The sequence below is a fragment of the Ahaetulla prasina genome, chromosome 9, assembly GCF_028640845.1.
Source record: "Ahaetulla prasina isolate Xishuangbanna chromosome 9, ASM2864084v1, whole genome shotgun sequence".
Classification (NCBI taxonomy): Eukaryota; Metazoa; Chordata; class Lepidosauria; order Squamata; family Colubridae; genus Ahaetulla; species Ahaetulla prasina.
The window spans coordinates 9,716,049-9,732,669 of NC_080547.1; positions in this window are offsets into that span (position 1 = coordinate 9,716,049).

Sequence of the window (16,621 nt, forward strand, 5' to 3'; positions counted from 1 at the left end):
GGTTCAGGTTGTATTGATCTGCTAGAATTGAACCCACGGGTGATACCCTGAGCTTGCTGGTAGAGGTTAAAAAGAGCATCTTCTGCCTCTAATTGGTAGCTGAAGGCCACCTGACTCACAATCTTCACAATTGCTTCTCTGAAACCTGGTTAAATGAATCCATTGAAAATAGCAGCCTGAACATTCCAGGATTTCAAATTGAACGATCAGACAGGGTTCCAGAAACATCTGGTAAAAAGAAAGGAGGAGGCTTATGCCTATATATTAATTCAACCTGGTGTCAAGATTTTAACATAATTTACAAATTCTGTGACAACAATTTAGAGACTCTAATTATCAACTGCAAACCTTACTATTCGCCTCGTGAATTTTCCTCATTTCTTCTAATTGCTGTTTATGTCCCACCACAAGCCTGTGTAAACGAGGCATTACGAACTCTAGCTGACCAAATCATGGAGGCTGAAGCCAAACACCCTGATTCACTGGCCATTGTTTTGGGAGATCTAAACAAGGCAAACTTAAGGAAAGAACTACCAAAATACTTTCAGCATGTCAATTGTCCCACCAGAGGCAAGAATACTCTAGACCACTGCTACACAACACTAAAAGATGCCTATCGGTCTTTACCACGTGCAGCTGTAGGACACTCTGATCATTGCATGATTCACCTTGTACCTGCTTACAGGCAAAGACTTAAAGCCATAAAACCAATAATTAAATCAGTGAAAACCTGGACGGAGGAATCAGAATTAAAGCTACAGGCATGTTTTGACTGCACTGATTGGAATATTTTTAAAGATACCTCTGCAGACCTGGATGAACTCACAGATACTGTAACATCATATGTCAGCTTCTGTGAAGACCTATGTATACCTACAAGGAACTTGCGAATACACAGTAACAACAAACCTTGGTTTACACCTAAACTTAAGCAGCTACGACATTCCAAAGAGGAAGCCTACAGAAAAGGTGATAAAATGCTGTACAATCAGGCCAGAAATGCACTAACAAGGAGATCAGAGCAGCAAAAGAAGCTACTCTGAAAAGCTAAAGAATCAATTTTCAGCAAATGAACCAGCAAACATGTGGAAAATATCACCGGCTATGGCAAACCTCCTTCCCAGGCTGAAGGTAATCAACAACTGGCAGATGACCTGAATGAGTTTTACTGCAGGTTTGAAAGGAAACTACAGCCACCTATCTCCACAACCCCCATCTCAGACACAGCAACAACAGCCAAGCCTCCTACAACTGACCCCATTTCATTGGGTTCACAACCCCTAGTGATCACAGAAAAGGAAGTGCAGGACCTATTTCACAGACAAAAGCCAGGAAAAGCGCCAGGCCCAGACAAGATAACTCCTTCTTGCTTAAAAGTCTGTGCTGACCAATTGGCCCCCATCTTCACCCATATTTTCAATAAATCACTAGAGATGTGCTATGTTCCTTCTTGCTTCAAACGCTCTACCATCATCCCAGTGCCGAAGAAGCCCACCATCAAGGAACTAAATGACTACAGACCAGTTGCTCTAACATCTGTAGTCATGAAAACCTTTGAAAGGCTAGTGCTTTCCTACCTGAAAACCATCACGAATCCGCTTTTAGACCCCTTGCAATTTGCATACCGAGCAAATAGATCAACAGATGATGCTGTTAATATGGCTCTGCACTACATCCTACAACATCTTGAGTCTCCAAAGACCTATGCAAGGGTCCTTGTGTGTCCAATCACACTTGGCCAATAAAATTCTATTCTATTCTATTCTATTCTAACTGTTTCTGAATGGATTTCTAAAAAATCAGACTGTGCCTTCTCTTCTATCTCAGCTTCTGAATCACCACCATTTCTGTCTTCATCAGGTCAACTAGTTTTACTGAACTAAAGACAGGCTCTAGAACTACAATGTTAGACACATTAATGGCTCCCACCTTTGAGGGAAAAAATCTCCAATTTTGCATTTTTTTTAAAAAAAAGGATAAAATAAAAATAATTCTACAACACACACATCTTGAAAACCAGAAGTACAGTTCCCAGTGTGACCTAAACAATCTCTTCCCTTATTATTCAGTTGTTGTTGTTGTTTTACTTTCCAGTTTTGCTATGGCTTGCAATTCAAGAACAGCTGAGCATTTGCTAATGTCGTCTACTGTAGATCAGCTAATGGAGCATGTTTGTGCCATCCTTGCTTGAGAAATATATTAAGAGCTTCTAGAGGAACTTGGATTGCAGTTACAGGCACCTGTGAGGATCCATGATGATGTCAGATGGGTTGAGACCTCTGCACAAAGGATACAAATTACCAAGTTCAGATTGTTTTAGTGAAGGTATCGTGCTGTGGAGGTTTTGACCAAGCCAATCAAGTGCACGCGGGAACAAAATCAAAATGTTTCACTCTCGTGATTCATTTGGGCTACTGTAGTTTGCCTCGGCTGTGTTAAGTTTGCCTTCAGCACCGCTGACTCTGTTAGATGCCACAGCTGTGGAAAGGAAGGATCAAATCTGGGCGGAAGGCACACAGGCATAGATTACCTCAAACGGTTTGGCCTTCCTCCTCTCGGCAACTTCAAATGCGTGACAAATAATTTAAATCCAGCTCAGACATTTGTAGATGCTGCCTGATGAGCTGCGGGGCTGAATTTCTCCATAATGTCTCGGAAGAGTGAAGGAAGTTGTGATTTAGCTTCAAGGAGGACCTTGTGTGGCTGACTTATAAGCAAACCATCTTTTCTTTCTCCCACGTGGTCTTCATTTTGTCCCCAGGAGGCTCTGTTAAGAGGAAGAGGGTCTCATGGCTTATCCTAAGTGAAAATATATCCAACTCTTTTAACACCCAATAAACCATTTATTTTACCCAAGCTCCCCATGCCTCTCCCTCTACCTGTAACCCAAAGTCTTCTTCTGGGATTCCAAGAGGAGCTCCTCATTCAGATTTCTTCTTTAGAGCCATAATACTTTTTTTTAATATGCTAGATGAGAAAGCATGTGACTCTACTGCTCCCCAAGGAAATCTTTCCTTTAAAAAAAAAAAAAGACCCTTCCTTCCTGGATGAAGATCACTCTCTCAACAGATTTATGAGCAATTCTTGGACAACATTCATCCAGGGGTCAAGGCTGATGGGCCTTTTTTTCAACCTGGTTGTGTTTAAAGATTTGATTTGTGGCCTATGTCCCCCTGCACTTGGGCAAATAATCTAGTGGGCCACTCCATTGCAGCCCCTTACCAACTGGCACCACTCTTCCATCTTGAGGGTGGGTAGCTGGTGAGCAGTGAAGGGCCCTCCTAACAACCGAGATTCCCTTCTAAGCCAGCTTGAAAAGTTACTTGAGATGGATCCTAAGTGAGGAGACTGGTTCTTGATCTTGGGGGCTCTGAAACCATCCTGAGGTACATTGGCACTTCTGCCAGGAAGTCAATCTGTGGCCTTTTTGACCAATGTCTGAGCAGAGAGATCTGCAAGTCAGAGAGGGCCCTGTGGGCGGTCACAAGCTGATTGACTTCTGCTCTTCCTGGCTCATGCTGAAATATGTATTCCTTCCCCCTAAGTAAAGTTTTTAAAGGAGGAGGGAATGAAAAGCAATTTCTATGCTTTACCTATCTTCTCTTAAAAATTCTGGATTTCCTGCATTTGGCTCCTCTGTCAAGCTAAGATGCCTGGCCAAGAATGAAGGAGCAGGGGATTCTTCCCCTTCAAAGCACGGAAGAGCTACGTTGTTCTGTTTCCCTTCCCCCAATACTCCCAGCAAAGAGTCCGTCAGAGGCCTTCCTTTTTTTCCCTTTTATTTACATAGATACATGTCCTGGCCACGTCTACCCACGGGCCTGCCAAGTTTCTGGAGATAACGAGGAAATTATAGATAAGGCCAGAATTACTCACGAATATATTCTTCCCTCCATGAATTAGCTTGCGCCAAATTCATTGTTTTGTCCGAGACAAAAAACCAGGAAGTCCCGCCTCCTATTTATAGTCTCTGCAGATGTCACTGCATGACAATTATGACTTGGCTTTGTCCCAACTCTTCCGCTGCTGCGCACGCCGATCAAGCCTTCGTAACCTTGCGTCCCTCCAAAACTGTTCTTGGGGCGTTGCCAAATCAGAAGAAGGCCGGGAGAATCAGGCCGCCGGCCCCTCCCTTTGAGTGGGTGCCAGGGAGGAGAGGGCTCAAGAGAAGCAGGGCTTGCCAGGTCTTCTCCCTCATTTTCTGAATCATCCGAGTCCAGGAGTCTGGGTCCAGGAACCTGGGTCACAACACTATCCTCACCGCAGGGCCCTTCCCCGGGCTGACGATCGGGATGCGGTCGGGCTGGGTTCTGCTCATGGAAGGCCTGCACCAGGTCAGGGGCATGAGCGTCGGAGGCATCTACCCAGGAGAAATCAGTCCCGTATCCCTTCCACGCGATCAAATATTGAAACGACCCTTTAGCCAGCGAGAGTCTCGTCGCTGTGGACTTCAGATTCCTCCGATCCGTCCTCAGCGACAGTGACGGGTGCTGTTGGGCACCGAAGGGGACTCGGTGTGGCCTCAGGAACCAGAAGGGACCGTGAAAACGGGTGGATCCGCATGGATCGTGGCAGGGTCAGTCGGTAGGCTACCGGGTTGATGACTGCCTCGACAGGGAACGGGCCGATGAATCGGTGGTCCAACTTCTTTACCGGGCGGTCGGACGGGAGGTGTTTGGTGGAGAGCCACACCCGGTCTCCAACTGCCAGCGGGGGCGTTGCCCGTCGGGAGCGGTCAGCGGACCGTTGTAGTCCTCCTTTGCCCGATTCAGCTGCTGGCGTACCAACTGTTGGACCGCATGCAATTCCGTCAGGAAGGTCTGCGTTTGGGAACAGGAGAGTCCGGTGGTGCCAGAGGAAGAGCCGCGGATGGTACCCCACATTGGCAAAGAACGGGTCATCTGAGTAGAGGTGTGCTGAGAGTTGTTAAAAGCAAACTCCGCCAGGGACAGGTAGTCGGCCCAGTTGTCCTGTTGCTGGTTGATGAAGCAACGGAGATACTGTTCCAGTATACCGATGACCTTCTCTGTACCCCCGTCGGTCTCCGGATGGTGCGATGACGACAGACATACCTGCACCTCCAACGCGGCCATCAGGCTCTTCCAGAAGCGGGCTGTGAACTGAACTCCGCGGTCCGAAACCACCCTGTCCGGTAGACCATGGGCGGAAGATGTGCTGCAGAAAGAGGCGGGCGTTTTGCGGCTGTGGGCAGTCCGCGGCATGGGATGAAGTGTGCCATCTTGGTGAGCATGTCCACCACCACCAGCACCATGGTGAACCCAGAGGACGGCGGCAGGTCTGTCAGGAAATCCATAGAGATCGCCCCCCAGGGTCTGTCGGGTGTCGGCAAGGGCTGGAGGAGCCCGGGAGGGGCCCCCGTGGCGGTCTTGGCTTGCCGGCACGGTACGCAGGATGTCACGTAGGCATGTATATCATGCCGCACTCGGGGCCACCAAAAGGTCCGTGTCACCAGGTGGAGGGTCTTGAAGAACCCAAAATGTCCTGCTGCAGGGTTGTCGTGGCACTGGGTCATGGCGAGGGCTCGGAGTGGTCCTGTGGGCACATATAATCGCCCCCGAAACTTGAGTAAGTCCTCCTCCAAGGTCCAAGGAGACGTGGGGCCCACCTCCGCTCTCCTTTGCTGCGACCAGGCGTCCTGGCGCTGCGCCTCTCGCACCTGGGCCCGCAAGTCCACTGGCTCCCGTGCTGCGGCCAAGGCTTCAGGGGGTCCTTGGCGCAGAGGTACTCTGGCTTGTGGGACAGGGCATCCGCCCTCCGGTTGTGACCGCTGGGAATATAGGTCACGCGGAAGTTGAACCGGGCAAAAAACAACGACCACCGGATCTGCCGCTGGTTCAACTTCCGAGCTGTGGTGAGGTGCTCGAGATTCCGATGGTCCGTTCGGACCTCCACCTGATGTCGGGCCCCCTCCAGATGGTGTCGCCAAGCCTCGAATGCAGCCTTGATAGCCAGCAACTCTTTTTCCCAGATAGTGTAGTTGCGCTTGGAAGGATTGAGTTTCCGGGAGTAGTAAGCACAGGGAAAAAGTGTGCCACCATTCGTCGGAGCCTGTAGCAGCACCGCTCCCAGAGCCACATTGGACGCGTCCGTTTCCACCACAAAATGCCGGAGCGGGTCGGGATGCCTCAGGACGGGTTCCGTGACGAAGGCTTTCTTGAGGGCTGTGAATGCTTCTTGCTGCGGGGGACCCCACCGGAACGCAACCTTCTTCCTGAGGAGCTGGGTAAGTGGAGCCGTCAGTGTGGCGAAGCCCGGGATGAAGGTCCGGTAGTAGTTGGCGAAGCCCAGCAGGCGCTGAACATCCTTCACCCGACAAGGGGCTTCCCAGCTACACAAAGCTTCTACTTTACATGGGTCCATGGCTATGCCCTCGGGCGAGATGATATGCCCGAGGAATTCTATGGAAGTCCGGAAGAAGACGCATTTCTCCAGCTTCGCATTGAGTTGTTGCTCCATAGCGTTGCAGAACCAGACTGGCGTGTCGAAGGTGGCTTTCCTGGACCGGGAGTAAATCAGGATGTCGTCGAGGTAGATAACCACGAACCGATCCAACATGTCTCGGAACACGTCGTTCATGAAGTGCTGAAAACGGCGGAGCATTGGTCAACCCAAATGGCATGACAGTGTATTCGTAGTGTCCGTATCGGGTGCGAATGCCGTCTTCCATTTCTCCTTCTCGTATCCGCACCAGGTTGTAGGCCCCGGAGATCGAGCTTGGTGAAGATCGTGGCCTCCGCAACCTTTCCAGTAGCTCCGGGATGGCGGCGGGGGTAGCGATTCCGCACCGTAATGGCGTTTAGCCGGGCGGTAATCACAGCATAGGCGCAAGTCCCTGTCTTCTTCTTCACAAAGAGGACCGGGGCCGAGAGGGACTTTGAAGGCGGATGAACCCTCGGGCCAGGTTTTTGTCAGGAAGTCCCTGAGGCGGCCAACTCGGGCTCCGACATGGAATACAGGCGTCCCACAGGCAGTGGTGCGTTGGGCAGAAGGTCCACGGGCAATCGTGGGGCCGATGCGGGGTAGTCGGTCCGCCTCCTTCTCGCTGAACACGTCGGCGAAGTCCGTCAGCTCAGGAGGCAAGGTGATGGCAGCGGTGGGGGCGTTCTGGCGGCACAGGTGTGGCGGATGTGATCGACGCACTGCAGACTCGGGAAAGAGATGGCGTTCGCGACCAGGCCACCTGAGGATCGTGGGTCCGGCCAGGCCATCCCAAGGACCAAGGGAAAATGAAGGTCCGCCGTGACATAAAACTGGATCGCCTCCTCATGGTCCCCAATAGCCAGGCGCAAAGGCTGGGTGGCGAATTTAATGGGGCCGGACACCAGTTCTCGTCCATCAATAGTCTCTACCCGCATCGGAGGGTCCACCGGAACCACGGGGACCGCAAACTGGGTCACAAAGGCCTGGTCCATAAAGTTTGTTGTGGCCCCTGAGTCCACCAGCGCATGCGCCTGGAGCCCGTCCGACTGGTTCCCCAACCATATCCGTGTGTCCAGAATCAGATGCCGAGGGGCCCCAGAGTCTCCTTCCCCACCGTCCAGTGGGGGCTTAGTCCGTGCCCGCCCTAGGGTTCCCCCGAGGTCGGGCCTGCTCCGTTTCCCGATTGGTCACGTTGTGATTCGGGGACCGGTGTGCGTGCCCCACTTCGCTTTCTGGGGCAAGAAGCGGCGAAGTGGCCGGGCTCTCCACAGTACAGGCACAATCCTCCTTGGCGCCTCGGTTCCGCTCCTGGGCTGTTAGGCGAGGTCTGGCGCTCCCAACTCCATGGGCTCTTCCGCAGCGGTTACAAAACGTGGGGCGACCCTGGGTGCTGGTGGTGCAGGAAGTGGGGGTGCAGATGTCGACGGAGGGTCCCGGGGGGTGCGACGGGACGGTCGCCGTTGCAGACGGGCATCGAGGCGGAGACAAAGGGGCACCAAGTTGTCGAGGGTCCGCGGCGCCTCCACACGGGCCAGCTCGTCTTGCAATTCCTCTGAGAGTCCCTCCTGAGAGTCCACCAGCGCTGCATCATTCCAGTCAGAGTCCTGGCACAAAAGACGAAATTCGGCGATGTACTCCTGCAGGGGGCGTTTCCCTTGACGGAGTTCCTTAAGACGCCTGGTTGCCGTCAGCATTCGAACAGGGTCTTCATACATGATGCGTGGGTGCTGCCAAAAACGCTGGTGGTTCGCCAGCAGGGGCTGTCCTGGAGCAAGAGGGATGTGGCCCATCGGGCAGCCAACCCAGAAAGAAGGTTAATCATGAAAGCCACCTTAGCCCGGTTGTCTGGGAAATCCTCTGGCCTCATAGCCATGTAGAGCTGGCACTGTCCCAAGAAGGTCGGGAACATCTCAGGCTGCCCAGAAAACTTATCCGGCACGGTTATCGGGCACTGCGGCGAGGAGGAGGTGGGAGGATGGGGGGCTGCAGGCACATTCCTGGCAGCAAGTTGGCCTGCCAAGTGAGCCACTTGCTGCTGGAGCTGTTGATTAGCCGTGTAGCTGCTCTAACTGCTGCTGTACCTGCTGCTGATCCATCTTTGGTGGAAGATGTTTTAGTCAGGTCTTGGACAAAATGTTCTGTTTCCTTCCCCAATACTCCCAGCAAAGAGTCCGTCAGAGGCCTTCCTTTTTTCCTTTTATTTACATAGATACATGTCCTGGCCACGTCTACCCACGGGCCTGCCAAGTTTCTGGAGATAACGAGGAAATTATAGATAAGGCCAGAATTACTCACGAATATATTCTTCCCTCCATGAATTAGCTTGCGCCAAATTCATTGTTTTGTCCGAGACAAAAAACCAGGAAGTCCCGCCTCCTATTTATAGTCTCTGCAGATGTCACTGCATGACAATTATGACTTGGCTTTGTCCCAACTCTTCCGCTGCTGCGCACGCCGATCAAGCCTTCGTAACCTTGCGTCCCTCCAAAACTGTTCTTGGGGCGTTGCCAAATCAGAAGAAAGCCCGGGAGAATCAGGCCCCGCCGGCCCCTCCCTCTGAGTGGGTGCCAGGGAGGGAGAGGGCTCAAGAGAAGCAGGGCTTGCCAGGTCTTCTCCCTCATTTTCTGAATCATCCGAGTCCAGGAGTCTGGGTCCAGGAACCTGGGTCACAACATACGTCTCCAATTCAGGAAGAACAACCAACACTGGAGCAGCTTCCTTCCTTTTGACAGAAAGAACAAGAGCCATCAGAATTTATGAGAACTGCAACCCACCAGCTCTGTCACCTGATTCCCTGGGAGCTGCAAAACTCATCTCATCTATAAGACTGATGATACCCCTCCTCCTTTGGAAGCACTCAAAGGGAAACCTATTTCTGTGGTATCTTCTTTCGGCCCTCAGGATGGCAACCACAGCAGCAGATTATGGGTGATAACTTTGCTAGTGAAAGCAATGTCCTCAACGGTACTAGAATTGGATGCTGACAACAGAACAATGGCAGTGAGTTCCTCTAATGTTGGCTCGGAAGCTGATAGCTGGTTCCAAGGGGTCACTTTCTACCTGTTGGGCAGGTATGTCTGAAGAGTCACAGCCTAGGCCAAGTGTGGGAGGGCTCCCTCAGATCACTGGGACCTTTAGTTCAGACCAGGCATGGAAAAAGCCATATGAGAAAGGGGCTGGGAAGGCATCGCTGCTTCTGCTGCTGCCTCCTTAAGTCAGAGGGGTTTCCTATTTATCATCTTACATGAAGAGGGAACATGAATTAAGAATGCCGGAGTACAGTTTTCTCCCTTTAGCACATTGAGAAAATGATAAATCTCACTCAAGACAACAATAGCAATTTAATATTTTCTAACACTTACAAGCCACACTTTGGTTGGGAAAGGATGTTGCAGTGAATGGAATGTAAAATCAAGTACAACTTTGCAACAATGCTTTAGAAAGCATTCTAACAATGACCACATTATAAATAATCTTCAATGAACGAGGATGTAAAATGCCGGGGGAAATAACCAAATCACCTTCAGCTGGTGCCTGAGGAAAGTTTCTAAACATAAATAAAAATAAACAAAGGAAGACAGGGATCAATAGTACCAATCTGTGCTTCTTCCTGGGAGCATCCGGAGTTGAGAGTGACCACCGAGAAGGTTTCCAGATATAGCTACAAAGCCCAGAACGGATCATACAAGAAGGTTGGGGTCAACGACTGACTGCAGTTATTCCCAGCCAGCGAGGAAAGTCTGCTCAGGTTCTCTAAAGTCTCCCTCCCACTCCTAGCAAAAATGGTAAGGAGCCTTTTGCCTGCTGACTTTGGGGACATTTCATTTCTCTGGCAAGAGAAGAGTTCTGGTGTCCCAGTGCCTCCTTTTGAATGTCTTGCCTTATCAGTATATTGTTGTCCTTTCCAGTCTATCTTATGTCCCTGGTGGTCTAGGGAAGACCCCCATCCCAGGGCTAACCAGCTTGGATTCTGTTCTCAAGATCCACCAAAGGTCTCTAGCCCTGAGACAGCTTCTCCTGAAGCCCAATGCTGCCTACGGACAACTGTCTTCTACACCACCTTCTTAGCCAATTGCGCGAACAGGAACACAATTCCTCTTCTTTCCTCTTAGTACGAAGAATCTCCTGGGAAATCATTGCAGAAACCCTCTGATCCGCTTGGCAGAATCTCCCTCCATCAGGCACCATCCTGGCCCTCCCAGAGGTTCCTTGTCCAGCCCGATGGCAGCCTTGGAGAAGGAATCTCCTTGCTGCCTTGAGGTGACGGGTCTTTTTTCTGCCAAATGCCTCCGTTTGTGGAACGGAGCCTGCTGATGATCTACGAGCTGTTTGGAGAAGCAGCAAATCCCGCTTATGCATTATATACATGTCTTGTCTGCTCGCCTTGATAATGTCATTCTTTAATATGCATGCTGGTAGCTTCTTAGTGGCTTTGGCTTTTCTCTCTTCCTTCCAATGCTGCCAGAAATGCAGTGGAAAATCTCCTGGGTCTCCTTTCAAGAAATGTGGGGGGAGTGGGGACATTGTTTTTTTTTGGGGGGGGGGAAGCCACTCCTTTTCTTAGCCATCATGTTCCATTTTAAAAGGCCTTCAAAATACCGAAGGTATATGTCTTTTTCCTAGAAAACTCATCAGAATTTCTTAAGGTAGGCCAAATCCTGCTTTTCTATGCATTCTCTAAGCAGCTCTTCTAGTACCCTAATGGAAGCCTATTCTGGCATAATAGTTTGATTTTATATTGGGGTTTTATTAATATTTTAAATTTTAAATTCATTTTTATCAGCCGTTTAGTAATTGCTATATTTTAATTTCTTTTAATTGTATATATCTTGTATTTTATTTCTGGCTGTACACTGCCCTGAGTCCTTCGGGAGAAGGGCGGTATAAAAATTTAATAAAATAAATAAATAAATAAAATAAAATAAATAAAATAAAATAAAAATATTCATTGCCTCCTGGACGTCAAAGAGATTTGTGAGTTTGTGAACTTTGTGACAGCGCCTTCCCTGACCACCCTGGAACTTCGATGGTTTTGAGAAACCCGGCAAGCATTCTGGAGGTTAAAATCAGAAGCATCGGGGCTGGCAAAAGTTGATTTGTTTTCCTCCCAGTGACCTCAGCATATTCGACCCAAAAAGAGGAGACAGGAAAGGTGCTGCATGTGTAGTTTGGGTGGGTGGGGAAATGGCGAAGTTGCTTGGCTGATCGCAAAGTTATTTATTGCTGGGTATCTCAAGAAAAACTTGCTTGATGGAAAGAATGCATTTCAGATGATTGAGTTCAAAGTTATTCGGTGAACTTATATGTTCAGAGGAAATGGACTTTTGAATAAGAGCAGAGAGTAAGCAAGGAAAACAATACACAGTCAAGCAAATAAATTCACTGCCATCAGTGCTGGCCTTTAATTTAGATAGTTTTAACAGAAGAGAATATATGTAGCTCAGGGTTGAATTGCAGAATCCTTGGTGATCTCTGAGCTGAGCTGTTTGCTTGTAGACATTTCATTACCGGACCAGGTAACATCAGGTAATGAAACACAGCAAACAAACAAACAAGCTTAGATAGTTTTACGCAGGGACTGAGAGCCCATCGGATGTAATGCTTAAGGCACCAGACTAGAAACCATCCGAGAAACGAGAGAATTCATTCTAGTCCTGTCTTAGGCACAAAGTCTTTGGGCCAGTCCCCCTAGGAAGAAGGGCAAACGACTTCCAAACTTCTTTTGCCAGGATCAACAAAAGTGTGGATGATCAGTTTCTTCGGGTCTGAGAGCCACGCAACATCTGGATCCTGGGCAGCTGAGGAGGCAACTGTCTGCAGGCTTCTGGTCGGTCTAGAGCTGCCTCTGGATTTTCCTTCCATTCTAACAAGCACCCTTTTGGGGTTGACTATTAGCTTCCAGAAAGAATACAGAAAGCAAAATGCCAGCTATCTGAGACATTGTGGTTATCCTGCTTGTCCCAGAAAGCAGTGAAGAAGAAACTTCCCTGGGTCTCCTCCCTTTGGGTTGACGTGACAAAACAGTCTTTGAGTCTCCAGTCCTGTCATGGGAAAACCTCCCTCCTGCTGGCTGGCCTGCTTTCCATACAGAGGCGGATTCCAGTTGGGAGCTATTCACGCATGAAAGACAAAGTGAGAAGCAGGCCATCAAAGAGGAGGCGACACAGAGCTGTGCCTAGGACCTGGTAGGGGTTGAAGGCTCTCTGTCCTTGCTCACACGAAGGGCCAACAGGCAGGTTTGCAAGGAGCCGGTGGAGAAAGCCAGGACCTGCTTTTCTTTTATCTGCCCTCCTTCTGCATCCATCTTTGCTTCAGAGCAAATCAGCATCCCTCTGAGACACGAGGGATGGCAATGAAGACAAACTGTGTGAAGTCTGCAAAACTATTTGCTCTTTCCCCAAGTGAAAAACTCGCCTTTTAAAGTTGCCGCTTGGCAAAGCGTGCTCTGATCCTTTATTCCGAAGGGCAGGGGGAGGGAACCATCCCAAACTCCTGGCAAATGCAGCACCATAAATAAGTGATGGGGTCTTTGAAACAGCAACGGGGGTTTTCTGTCCATGCTGCTGTCTCCTCAGGGAACGGAGTCGAGCAGAGGACCAGCAGGCTTTTCCCCATTAGTCCTTCCCATCCCAGGGGCAAAGGAATGAGCTTCTCCAAAGGGGTTATCTGGGGAGAAGGTCCTCTTTTAGTCCCAAAGGCTGCTTTCTTCCCCAGACCCAGCTGAAACACCTTTAGCTTCCAAGCCCTTTTATTTCAGCACCATGGAGAGCTCCCCTCCCCTCCACGTGGCCCTGGTGAGAAGCTGGCCTGCTCCGAAATAGGAAACGCCCCATGCCAGACTCTAGCACTGGTGCTGCTTCCTCAGGTGCCCTTTGCTCAGAGAGCATGAGGCCTAGGTGTTTATTTGTGTCTTTGTTTATTAAAATGATACGCCGCCCATCTCACGATCAAGCGACCCTGAGCACTGAGTTAGCCAGAGCCAGCTTCTTTTAACCAGCGTCACCTTGTTCTGCCTCGTATTCCACAAACTCCATGGCAACCCAGGATCCAAGCCTGTTGACCTGACCTTGCCTGACCCCACAGTTAACATCTTTTTCCTAGCATGTTGCTGTTTAAAATAAACCACAATAAACCTCTGCTTCACAGCTGGCACAGGAAAGCAGGAAATGCAGGCCTTGGGCAAGGTGGCTGAAGGGCAGGTCGGGCATTCGGGCCAGCAAAGTCCATGACCTGTTTGGTGCTCCCGAAAAGCAGTGCCAAGGGTCAGGGCACTTAGCAGTTCATCCGTGTGGAAACTGTTCCGGGCAAGGGACTGACCTGCTGGCCTGCGGTAGTTCTATTAATTCTTCTTCTGCCCTGTATTTTGCCACTTTTAAACAAATTTGTACATTTGTACACTACTTTCAATTGAGCTGGGATCTCTCAACCCATCAGGCGGGGCCGTCACTGAAGCCCCATCTTACCTATATTTGATTTTAAGCTATTCTCTCCCACTCTGAGAATTGGGCCTCCATTAAATGAAAAGCTTAAGCAAAGGAATAGAATATTTGCCAAAAGATTGGCGTCTTCCCCTTGAAATTGCAAAAAAGCCAGGCTTCCTTTCCTGATGGAAACTCATCCAGTCCCTGGAGAGCACGGGAGGGAGGGGTGGGGGGGAGTCACAGCTCTATTTGATTCATATTTGCTCAGAAGCCCATCCCATCGTGTTCAGTAGTCTTTACACCAATTTATGCAACTGCCTCCTTCTATGCTTAGCCTACTTTCCTACGTGGGTCACTGAGGGAGCCAGAACTGTAGTAGGAGATAAGCAGGTTTGGGCCCCTTTGGGAAAGCAAGCAGGTGAGCTGGCAAGGGGGGGGGAGCAATACGGAGGGAGGGGGAAATGTGGATGGATCCTGGTTGCTAAGAAATCGGGGTGATCTCTGGGTTCTAAAGATTAAGAAATGGCTAGTTCTTATTCTATTTATATAAGTTCAAAATTGGGATTATAATCTTATTTAGAGAGATGGATAGGTGGCTAGACAGATGAGCGAGACAGACCGACCAACAGACAGAGATGCCAAGGAGGGTGGAGAAGGGGGGGCTGGTGATTTCAGTTCAAATGCGTGAGGCCCCCAATTTGTCCTTCAGGTTTTACAATCACAGGATGAGCTATTTTTCTTTCCCGTTTAACCTTTTGCCACGTATTTACCCTCAGTTTCCTAACAGACTTTTAGACTCGGGCAATCGTTACCACCTAGGGAGACAAACCTGTCAAATTTCTCTTCCTTTAAATAATAATTTGGATTTGAATTAAAATACCTTAAAGGCCTCATTAAAGCTAAATTAAATGTGTAGCCAAGCATCCTTTATACATTTTAATCAGATTTTTACCCATTTTCCACAAACATTACTCTTGAATGTTTATACTAGCGGTGTAGTGAAGCAGCTCCAGTTGGTTCATTTATTTTCACAAGTGGAAGTTTTGCTCACTGCACCAGACTGTTAAAACCTGATGATTAAGATCCAGAAATTAATAATAACCAAATTTCTGAAGGTGCTGCTGCTGACGCTCCCACCGAAAGGCAGGCTGTTCTATCTGAATGTCGCAGGTGTTCCCTGGGGGACGTTGAGGACCAAGATAGCGTCTGAACCCATCAGAAAGACAAATATTAAGGGGAAAAGAAAATATTGCTGTCGAAAGAAGAAGAAGAAGAAAACACGATGTGATCGCTCAGATGCAGCTTGGCAGCTTTCCTGGGTCAAATCCCAATTACAGATCAAACCACCAAGAAGGGTCCCATGAGAGCCCCTTCACACATGTTCGTGCAACATGTTCATCTACAATGAAGTAAGCCAAGTTTGGGCTCAATCAATGGAGACTGTTGAAGTGTGAGACCTGGCAGAGGCCATGACTGCATTCACAGATCGCACTCAGCTGGAATGTAGCCTGTTGCATTGGGTGAGCCTGGACGCCTCTGTGGAACCATTTAGCTGTAACTACTTTTGGAGTTTGGTAGTGAATGGACAGGCCTTCCTTCCCCCCACCCCACCTCCTTATCTTTTGAGGAGGCTGTCCCATCCAGGATTGCACTGAATTTATGGAAGGAAGGAAGGAATAGAGAATGGGGAAGGAAGGAAGGAAGGAAGGAAGGAAGGAAGGAAGGAAGGAAGGAAGGAAGGAAGGAAGGAAGGAAGGAAGGAATAGAGAATAAGGAAGGAAGGAAGGAAGGGAGAATGAAGAAGGAAGGAAGGAGGGAGGGAGGAAGGGAGGGAAGGAATAGAGAATGAGGAAGGAAAGAAGGAAGGAAGGAGGGAAGGAGGGAAGGAGGGAAGGAAGGAATAGAGAATGGGGAAGGAAGAAAGGAAGGAATAGAGGAAGGAAAGAAGGAAGGAGGGAAGGAAGGAAATCTCCCTAAAACAAGTGTTGGAATTCACCTAGTATCTTGGCCACTGTGAGCCGTATTTAGATATACTTTTTCTTTCTTAAAGCCAAACTTATTTCTGCACACAGTGCTTCCAACATCCCAGGCTGAAGACGGTGCCCTCGAACCCATCTGAGTAATCCAGCCTTCTTTTTCTCTGACATTTGGCAGGAAGGCCAGAAGCCGCACAGCCAACCTCCCTCAATTCCGAGGGCCTCCTTGGATTTCTGCTCCTGCTGTCCTTTCCTTCTGATGGAGGCACCGTAATTTGTAAACATTAATAACCATTATTATTATTAAAAAGGGACAAAAGTGAGTAGCCCTGTGACTAATTATTTTAAGTGTTTTCAACAAGACTTGGCTCAGCTCTTGCATATTTTCCCCCCTGAAAAAAAGAGAGAAAAGAATCCCTTGCCACAAAGAGCAGATTGTTATGGTGATCAGATCTTCCTTAGCCCGATTAATTTCACTTAGAAAAAGAGCAGAGCAGATGTGGCAGAGAAGCCTGGCCTGATTAGCATAATTCTTTTCAAAGACCACCGTCCCTGAAGGGTCCGGCATCCCCTCTCCGCTCTGTTTTCGGATCTAATTACATCCAAGAGAATTCGGGAGCTGATGTGAGTCTGCAGCAGATGTCACTTCTCTGATACGGAGGCTCCTTCAGGTGATGGAAACAGATCAGAGAAGCAACTGGAATTAACAGTCCTGTTGTTACTTCAACTTCTCCTCCTCCTCCTCCTCCTCCTCCTCCTCCTCCTCCTCCTCCTCCTCCTCCT